At 40.2% G+C, this 10886-nt stretch overlaps 1 protein-coding gene across 4 annotated transcripts in view; it reads left to right on the plus strand.

The window, feature by feature from the left end:
- LOC117255360 (testis-expressed protein 2-like) overlaps window positions 1-10886 on the plus strand; it is a 52050-nt gene that overhangs the window by 13625 nt on the left and 27539 nt on the right. The window contains exon 1 of one of the 4 annotated variants that reach the window (XM_078163708.1): window positions 8345-8401. The exons of the other annotated variants lie outside the window; for them this stretch is intronic. The gene's annotated coding sequence lies outside the window, so the exon portion shown is untranslated. Of the gene's footprint in view, window positions 1-8344; window positions 8402-10886 lie in introns of those variants that run through there. 4 annotated transcript variants of the gene reach the window in all.

The raw sequence follows: 10886 nt of genomic DNA on the forward strand, positions 1-10886 counted from the left end.
ATTATTATTATTATTATAAGAGTGGGCTACAATGAGTACCGGCCATCAAATCACAGCATCCGCAGTGAGAGGACACGGAATTGTGTGCGCTTTTACGCACGTGGGTCAAGGTGATCACGGATATTTGATGCTGGAAAGATGTAGCCAGATGTATTAACTGTTTTTAAGCAGCACCGAGATACATGGCTCGTTCGTCCATCTGTAGCACGAGTCATGTGCGCCATTTCACCACTGACCCGTGCGTAAAAGTGTGAACAATTCCGTGTCCTCTCACCGCTGTAATTTGATGGCCCGGTACTCACTGTAGTCCACTGGCGAACAACCCCCTTAATGAACGCGCCCTTTTAATAGAACAGAGCACGTCAAACCCGGTCTTACACCATTTCTTGTCATATTCACGATCTATCACAGTTAGTCAACAATTAGTATCACCCCCACCCAAAAAAAAATGTTCTTGTACTAACTTTTCATAACCGTTTATGATCTCAAACACGTGTAAATGTGTACACGGACTCACCCCTAGTCATGACGTCAGAAGTGCTAGGCTTACTGATTAATGGACAAGTTAGATTAATTTTAGTTGGCCCATGGTCAAGTTAAATGTGTTAGAGTACCATTTTAGTTAATAGTATACGTGCCACCATCCAAGCTGTGTCTCTTTCTGTTCACAATCATCACATAGCTTCTGCATGTAGCCATGTTAATCCAAGCTCGTAATTAAACGTGCATTAAGAAAGAACTCCATGATTTGCCTTATCCTTGAATTCTCCAGATCACCACAGAAACACCTACTCTCAAAAAAGGTGTAGCTCGGCATATGACGTAAACAGTGATGTGGGAAGGAAGCCGCGGCCAGTCAGTCCGTCGGCGATTCTCTTGGAAGTCAGCCCGCTCTTCACCTTTCCTATCATCTGACGGTTAATGGCCTCTTCGTTTGCAAGGGCAAGGAGGGTGCGCAATTCCTTGTCTCCCAAGTTGCTCATCTTTACAGTGTCTGTCAGGTTTGTGTTTCCCTCTTGCTACTAGCTGCTTGCTAATTCCTGCTATCAGCTGTTTCCTGTTTATCCACCGCCAGTGGCTCGCACGGCTCCTCCCACAAGTCCAACAGTCCCTCCCATTGTGGAAGGCCGCCTCGGTCTTTTTAAACTAAAAGGGTTCCGTCAATATGTCTACGAGGTGGAAAATTGGGCACCTCGGATCAATTCGCCAATCCGGCTCTGTGTGTCTAAACACTCGCAGCTTGCCGGCAAAACGGCCCAACATTCGCGGATAATCTGGCAGTGTAAAAGGGGCTATTGAGTGCCACCATAATGCTCTGCTTACTCGTCTACATTATATATGTCTACTGTTACAGAAACAAAGAGAGCCTAAGAATGAGAAATGTAAAGGCAAACTACATGTCAGAGTTGCATCCACATAAGGGTTTAAAAAAGAGGGTTCACCCTCTCTTTTATGTTTACTATCCAGTTAAAGTGCAAATGGGCCTTTAAAGAGGCAACAGATAGGATTCGTTTTTTTTTTTTAGCTTGACGCCACCTAGCATCAGTGGTGTTGCGTCGCACTGTCGCAACAACCAAATTGACTGTGGGAATCAGAGATGAAGTGATTAGATTTTAGATTAGACTTTGTCTGCCTCATTCATGAAAGCGATATCTCAAGAATGCGTTGAGGGAATTTTCTCAGATTTGGCATAAACGTCTGCTTGAACTCTACAATAAACAGATTAGAATTTGGTGGTTGAAGGTCAAGGTCGCTGTGACCTTGCATTCATCTTGTGAACATGATTGCTCAAGAATTTTTTCAAATTCATCACAACTGTCCAGTTCGATTTATGGATGAACTGCTTAGAATTTGGTGGTCAAAGGTCAAGGCCACTATGACCTCACAAAACATGTTTTTGGCCAAACCACAAGAATTCATACACTTATTATAACAAAACTGCACAGAACGATCTAACAGGATAAAATGATGAAGTGATGACATTATCTATACAAAAGGTCAAAGGTCAACTAAACTGTGACATCATAATCTTGTGCAAAAACACTTTTCTGGCCATTATCTAATGTCATAACTCAGGAACAGAAGGGAGGATATTTGGTCAGATAAAGAATTCGTGACACGTTGGTAATCTCGGGTGCCCACTAGGGATGCACCGAAAATGAAAATTTGTGGCCAAAGCCGAATAATATTAAACGCTTGGCCGAATACTGAGTACCGAATACTGAATATCGTTGTTTAGTTTTTCATTAGTTTTTGCAGATGAACCCCCTCCAGATTAGTGTTGTCACGGTACCAGAATTGGATCCCACTGTACGATACCAATGAAAATATCATGGTTCTGAGTAGTATCACGATACCACAGCGAAAATGAGGCAGATGTGCCTTTTGTCATTTATGAAAAGAATCACTTTTCTATTATAGGCTACATCAATGATATTTCAATGGAATAAATTACTTATTGACTTATTCATACTTCAAAAACAGCATCAATGAGTGATAAACATGGGGGGGCTCAAAATAAAATAAATAAATAAAATAAGAATCAACCAGCCACCCTCCTCCCCTTCATAAGTAAAGAACAGTCCCTAAAGTGCGGTGAGGTTTGTGGGCCGTGAACGGCTCGTTTCTCCTCTGACACGTCACATACCTGTGTTCGGCTGGCTCGGCTGTTCAGGTACTTCTGGGCAGTCCACACGCCAAGAAGAGGATATTATTGAAGCCGACTTGTCCGTCGCCGGTAAGCCGATGGCCGCCGTATTTGACAGGAATACATTACTGTCTGTGTCTGTGACCCCCGTTCAACCCACAGTCGGTGGGATTCGTCTTTCGTTTCTGCTGCTGGTTGAAATCTGTAGGCTGCTCGCACAGCGTGCTGAATGATTTAAGCCTATTTTGCTCGCTCAAAACTATTTTTAGTAGCAAATGCGAGTGTGGTGACGGGCGGATCGCCACACTGCCGACATTTTACTCGGCCCGTCACGGCACGCTGTTTGATTGCGTTATCAAAACACGCTGCTATTATTCGGCCTTGCTTTTAACTTATTCCACCGAATACTGAATGTGTGGTTGTTTTTTTTTGGATTTTTTTTTTTGCAATATTCGGCCGAATATATTCGGTTACCGAATATTTGGTGCATTCCTAGTGCCCACCTTGCAACTGCGCTGATTGTATAAATCTTCTGTGTTGCTGGGGGAAGATGTGTATGTGAAGTATTCATGTTTTCACAGACATGGATGTAAACAGTAACTGCAACTTGACTGGTGTGCAGAGGCATACAATTGCATAGTGGCAAGACTGTTTAACATAAATGGGGCATATAATCCTTGAGCAGCTATTGCATATCTGTAAATGTCATTGTCTACAGGGCATTTAACTGTTAGCTACTGTTGCCACAGTGTTAACAGTAGCCTTAATAGGAGCACTGGGCTGTGAGACACTTTGCAAGTCATTAGCTAAACTGACAGTGTAAGTACAGGGAAAGCCATTACTACTGCAAATAAACAGCAGGATTTAAAGTGGGACTTCTTCTAATCCCTTCCTAGGCAACCTGGATAAGGTATAGTGATCTGGGATTTCATTAAGTCTTCCGTTGGGGGATGTGTGAGCATGTTTGCAAGTCTTTTTTTAAGGTCTTTTCTCATGTAGTTTAATCTCTGTGCCTTAGCAAGAATCCTCTCAATGCCACTGATGTCATCTCAAACAGTGGTGTATGACATTTGAGATGCTCTGAGGGGGTTATATTGGCAGAAAGCAACAGGCAGGATGACTTGCAAAAATACCCTTGCTGTGTGGTTACTGAGATGCAAACACCGGAAACACTGTCAGACAGTTCTTCTGATGTTTTAGGCCCACATGCATTTAGGAGATAGACGCATTAATGTAGGGAGTTTAAAGAAGAATACCGCCCAGTCCCTATGGAGATACACTTTTTAGCTTCTGGAAAACAGACACAATATGCGTGATTATTGTCTGTCATTATTGTTGTAGACCATGAAGGCTAGTGGATTTTCCCAGGTGTCGTGTCTTTTCTCAATTCTCGTAGGGCAACAATTTCCCCAACAGTCCTGTTTATTATGATTCAGGTTCACTCCTATGTGAGCTAGGAGTTGTTGACTGATATTTGCTTCCTTGCTGGTCCCAGGCTTTTGTGTGGTTTGTCATTTGGAGTGGATGTAGTTAGACAGAATTAAGAAGTTTAGCAAAAGGGACCTATTGTTGTGTCTTGAGCAAAACATCATATTAGGGAGCTTGCCATGAAGCAGCTTCTTTCCCGCTGCTGAACAGAAATTTGGGCTTGAAATATACTTTTTCTAAATGTAATGAAGTACACAATTGTAAAGGGTGCAATCTACAGTGCTAAACAGATGCATTCTACAGTGTTAAACCCAGAATACAGCTGGGGAAACCAGGAAAAGACAACACTTTTGTTATTAACTTACAATATTACATTATCAGAAATCTAAAATGATATCTAGTCTCATATCATGATATCATTAATATCAATATATTGCTTAGCCCTACAATTTCATCTCATCCTTTTGCTCACTCTGTAGATAGTTTGACTTCTGTTACTAAGGATTGTTCTGTATAATACTGAACCCACAGGTCAGTATTTCCCATGGTTAGACACACACAAAAATACAGCAAATTAACATAAGCACTGTTCTCCAAGTAATATTAATCATTATCTTACAACACTACTCTCTTTACTTAAGTGTTGTAAGGAAATGTTGACCTGTCTGAATGACACGTAGCATGATATGAGGGAGTGTTCCTTTCCTTCCTGACAGTCACATAGTGTGATTATAGGCTTCTGATGAAATCATGCAGGAGGTGGTCCCATTGTGAGACACTGAGTCATACAACCCATTAAACTGTGGTTATTTAAGGAACCCAGAGTCTCAAACATGACACCTCAGTAACATTAATGGATCCTTTCTTGTATGGTATACTTACGATGTTGTTACATTAGTCAGTGATAGTTAAAGTATTGCGTTTTTCCATGTTATAAATTCCATTCTTCATTTAGTCGACCCACTTTCACTTCAATTACGGACTTCCTACATTTCCTATTATGAAATTGTGAACTATCCCTAGACCAGGGGTCACCAACCTTTTTGAGACCGAGAGCCACCTGAGGGTAGAGAGTAATATGGAGAGCTACTGGTTTAATAGAATTTTCCTGAATAATATAAATTTACTTGTTTTACCTTTTTAAAAGAACAAATATATGCATTTAATAGGCAACATATAATGGGACTGTCTGCCGATGTCCACTGGTTACTGCTAATAATTTATCATAGTCATTGTTAACAATGTTTTACCATTCATACTTACTTTTACCAATCATAAGAAACTCATACATGGTATATGACTTTAAAATGTTAGCTTGTTGGGGCTATGGATTGTTCACAGTCATCTGTAGGAAAGGCCAGGTGATGCCAATTTCAGTTTCTTTCCAGTTTAAAGGCTGATTTTTGCTCCTGAGTGAAAGTTGAAGATACTAGATAGTTAATTGTGCTTTAAACTATTATTAATTGTCAGAACACACTTGCCTAACAGCAGAATATTTCACAAATCTGAGATAGATTTAAAACAATTATAATCTAAATACTTTCTATAAATAAAAGTAAGACCTCATCGTCATCTTTTTTCTATGGATCTTGTAAAAAAAAATGCACCTTGATTTTACCCTGTATCATGTTTTTCTGCTGAAAATAGAACACACATTTAATTCATCACTGTGTCAAAATACATTTTAGTTTAAATAACAGTTTTTATTTGGAACTGCTTTCTTCTCACCTCACCATTGAGTCTGTCTGTTGTTCATTTGAACAATACAATTAGTGGCCAAACACACAAAGTGTCTTTGTAGTAAGATATCTTCAGTATGTGCAATAGCTCTGTGAGTCTGTTTTCATTAACTGTGTGTGCTGTTTGATACAGAGGAAGTGAGCAGTGAACTTGTCTCTAATGAGTGCAAAACATGAGGGTTAATGAGGCTGGCATCCTTCTGTAATTGGCTTCATCAGCATCAATGGCAAGATTTTGTTCTTCACTGTCCTCTTAGCCTGTTCATTGACACAGGAAAAGGCACTGGGAACACACGACAAACGACTGTCGGTGTGTACATATACACTTGGATGGGCAGCCAAATGCAGTATCAAGCTGATATGCTGCACATGCGCAGTCTTTTCCTCTGTTTGTTTCATTAAAGTTGTGTTAAATTGGGAGATACAATCATCTTACAGACCACACACATGAACGCATACATACCTACTACCCCACTTTATCACTAATCCTAATGTGCTGTTAGCAAATGCTGCCAGGTCCTTTGAGTCTTTATGTTGAAATGAAATCCATGTCCAATTGGCGATCCATTAGAATGGCCTCATTGTGCTGCTCCTGACTGGGGGCTGGCTAGCTAGGGACAGAGGTGGCTGGCAGACTGCCTGGCTGGGTAACAAGCTCACTCGTGACCCATGTGACAATGAGTGGCCAAGTTGAGTTTGTATGAGTGAGCCAGCATGATGTCACACCACCTTTTGTTGCCTGGACATGGCACAAGAATACCATTGCCAAATGTCAACAAGACATTACCATTATTCTATTTTCACAACCAGAGGATGTCACAAATATGCAAAGATAGATATGTCCTGGCTTAATTTTCCTTACAGTACAGAACATTGAATCTATATTCAGCTACAACATTCCAAACATTAGCTAAGGAAAAGTACAGCTTAATTATGAATTCCCTTCCACCACAACAGACCTACTTTACAATGGGCAGCTTAGTAGCAAAGTGAATTAATAGCTGTAGCTATACTGTGCATCTGAATTCAAAGATGTGGAAGTTTGAATGTTCATCAGTGATTACACAGACTATTACTTTTGCATAGACAATGCCAGACTACAAATGGTTCTCCTACTTCCTTGTGTATTTAACCCAAGGCTTTTCTTTGTCTTTACAGTATCAGCTTTGATAAAGTTTCTTTACTTGAGCTGAACTGATCTTTATAAACAGCCCCAACTGTAGCTGTACATTCAAATCAAATGTTTGTTTCAGAAAGAGCATTATGGGAAGCCATTTTATGATGTTTTCAAATGGTTAGGTTGTGAACTAGCTTAGCATCATAAAGCTATAAAGCTGTTACACTAGTGGCACAGCAGTAAGTTAGGAGAAGAAAATCAAAGCGTAATTGCTTATAAGAGTACTCCACAAATTAAAGGGAAAGTCTGCAGATTTTCAACCAGCTTCCCATGCATTCCTCCTCCTTGTCAAAACCTGGCACTTACATTACCTACAGTGCAGCTAACCACCAACAGTTTAGTTGGAAATTCCATGTATTAGGGGCCATACACATACTGCATTTTTTGCTCTCTCAAATTCATTGTTTTCAGCAAGAAAGCGACAGTGATGCTGCAGGATGCACTAGCGTTCCTGAGCACATATTTTTCAGGGCACAATACTTGCACACTTAGATAAACAGAGATCAACTTTTGAAACTCAGCAGCATGCACTGCATTTCATGTGAAAGGAACAACCTATTACAGCTGGCAGATATCTTTTCCTTTTTTTGTAGATATCAGTCTGCAGTATATATGGAGAAGAAGGTGGTCATTTTAGTGCAGTTCTGCCACAGCTTTACATTTGTCCCACTGACAATGTTTAAAGCCTAATACACATTTACAATACAACACCTGGAAAAGATCAGCTTCATACTTGGGATTTATGGTAATTAGGCTGTAATGCGGTGCTGCTTATGGTTGCTTAGCAACCTCAGATGCAACTGGTTCCTGCACTGAAATTTGGCACAAGACCTGTAAATGGATGTTGATGTGAAGGATTTGAGTAGTTTCCCTTAAATTAATTTGATTAGCTTTTCCCTGGGAGAAAATGTTGGCTGAATTAGCTCTGTGAATGCTCTACATTAAATCTGACATCTGTCTCTAAGCCAATCCCCCCGCTTTTCATAATGTAACCTTTAGAAAGTTGGATCCTTTTCTTTTTCTCAAACAAGTACACCTGAAATGCTGTCTGTTTGTCAACCAATGCACTTCAGGCATCTTGTTGTGACACCAAACAGTCCTCATCATTATGTAATGTTACATCATCCCAACCTCATTTTATTATCTGGACTTTGGCTAGTGTCTGTTGTTTCTGGACATGTATCCCTGAAGGTTGTATTGCAGTACAGTTTTTATACATGACACACAGTATAACTAAATCATAAATACCTGTCAAAACTGCTTGGTGGGAATTTTTGCATGTTTATTGGCAAAGGTTTAAAATGTGATTCAGAGTCACAGGACAAGTCTGTTTTATGTGGGTTGAATGTTAACAGTGTAATATGCAGAAGCTAGAAGCCACAACTACCTGCTGTAGCGTTCATATGCATGGTGAGTCTTGATTCTTGTTTAAACCAATCTATATTTATTTTTGATTATGGACTCCTTGATTTTGATGAATATCTGAGCAGTCTTGTGGAGGGATTTGCTGAAGTGTCAGCAGGTGGTCAGTGGGATGGGGGGTAATTTAAGATTCCTGATTGCTGCAGAACTGAGGTCTGATGCCACCAAAGTGGTGCAGAGATACAACACTGCGTAATGTATTGGCATCAAAGGTTGTCTTTAAGAGCGTGATGCATCATCCTTTCCTTTCCTTTTTGTAATTTAGCTTGCAGTCCTTTTGTCACTGCTTGGAGAGCAAACAGAAATTTGCATCTATAAGTTACAAAATATACAAAAAGTCCTTTCCTGCCTTCCTAATTTTTTAACTAAAAGAAAAAACAGAAAAAAAACATACATGATGACTTGTTTCATTCTTACTAAAATTTGCATTTTAAGTCATAACACCTATAAATAATTATACTCTGTAATTATTGGAGGCAGGACATTTTTGGATTGTCTGCTGGTCCGTCCCTCCATCTCATTCTCGTTTATGTGATATTTCAATATTGCCTTGAGGGAATTTCCTCTGATTTGGCACAAACATCCACTTGAACTCAAGAATGAAGTGATTAGATTTTGGTGGTCAGAAGTCAAGGTCACTGTTACGTCATGTCCATCCCATTCTTGTAAACCTTTATCTCAGGAACATCTGTGGGGAATTTCTTCAAATTTGGCACACTGGGCAGCATTTTATTAGCCGTTCAACATGCCCTCATTGACTTCCCCTCGGCACTTGCACTTACAATCATACAGTCAGGTCCATAATTATTTGGACAATGATACAGTTGTCATCATTTTGGCTCTGTACACCACCACAATGGGTTTTAAATGAAACAATGAATACCTGCTGAAAGTGCAGACTCTCAGCTTTCATTTAAGGCTTTTTTCAAAAATGTAGTATGAACCGTGTAGGAATTACAACCATTTCTTCACACAGTCCCCCAACTTTAAGGGCTCATAAGTATTTGGACAAACTAACAAAATCATCAATTAAACAGTCAGTTTTAATACTTGGTTGCAAATCCTTTACAGTCAATGACTGCCTGAAGTGTTGGACACATAGGCATCACCAGATGCTGGGTTTCTTCCCTGGTGATGCTCTGCCAGCCCTTTACTGCAGCCGTCTGTACTTCCTGCTTGTGTTGTGGGTGTTTTGCCCTCAGTTTTGGCTTCAGCAAGAGAAATGCATGCTTAATTGGATTCAGGTCAGATGATATGACTTGGCCATTGCAGAACATTCCACTTCTTTGCCTTAAAAATGTCTTTGGTTGCTTTTGCAATATGCTTCAGGTCAATGTCCAACTGCACTGTGAAGCATCGTCCAATGAGTTTTGAAGCATTTGGTTGAATCTGAACAGATAATGGTGCCCCAAACACTTCAGCTTTCATCCTGCTGCTCTTGTAAGCAAGACAAGACTTCACTAGAATAAATACAGAGGGTTTATCACAAGATGCAAACCATTGGTTAGTCTTAAAAATGGAAGGCCAGATTAGAGTTTGTCAAAAACCATCTAAAAAGCCTGTACAGTTGTGGAACAGCATACTATGGACAGATAAAACAAAGATCAACTACCAGAATGATGGGAAGACAAGAGAAGGAAGAAGGGAAGGAACTGCTCATGATCCAAAGCACACCACCTCATCAGTGAAGCATGGTGGAGGTACTGTTATGTCATGGCCATGTATGGCTGCCAGTGGAACTGGTTCTCCTGTATTTATTGATGATGTGACTGCTGACAAGAGCAGCAGGATGAAAGCTGAAGTGTTTGGGGCTACATTATCTGCTCAGATTCAACCAAATGCTTCAAAACTCATTGGACGATGCTTCACAGTGCAGATGGACATTGACCTGAAGCATGTTGCAAAAGCAACCAAAGACATTTTTAAGGCAAAGAAGTGGAATGTTCTGCAATGGCCAAGTCATATCATCTGACCTGAATCGTTTGCATGCGTTTCTCTTGCTGAAGCCAAAACTGAGGGCAAAACACCCAAAACACAAGCAGGAAGTACAGACGGCTGCAGTAAAGGGCTGGCAGAGCATCACCAGGGAAGAAACCCAGCATCTGATGATGCCTATGCGTCCAACACTTCAGGCAGTCATTGACTGTAAAGGATTTGCAACCAAGTATTAAAGCTGACTGTTTAATTGATGATTTTGTTAGTTTGTCCAAATACTTATGAGCCCTTAAAGTTGGGGGACTGTGTGAAGAAATGGTTGTAATTCCTACACGGTTCATACTACGTTTTTGAAAAAAGCCTTAAATGAAAGCTGAGAGTCTGCACTTTCAGCAGGTATTCATTGTTTCATTTAAAACCCATTGTGGTGGTGTACAGAGCCAAAATGATGACAACTGTATCATTGTCCAAATAATTATGGACCTGACTGTATATTACATTTCATTTAGGCCTACTTTGATAATGGGTAGATCATTTT

This window comes from Epinephelus lanceolatus, chromosome 3, assembly GCF_041903045.1.
Source record: "Epinephelus lanceolatus isolate andai-2023 chromosome 3, ASM4190304v1, whole genome shotgun sequence".
In the NCBI taxonomy this organism is placed as follows: Eukaryota; Metazoa; Chordata; class Actinopteri; order Perciformes; family Serranidae; genus Epinephelus; species Epinephelus lanceolatus.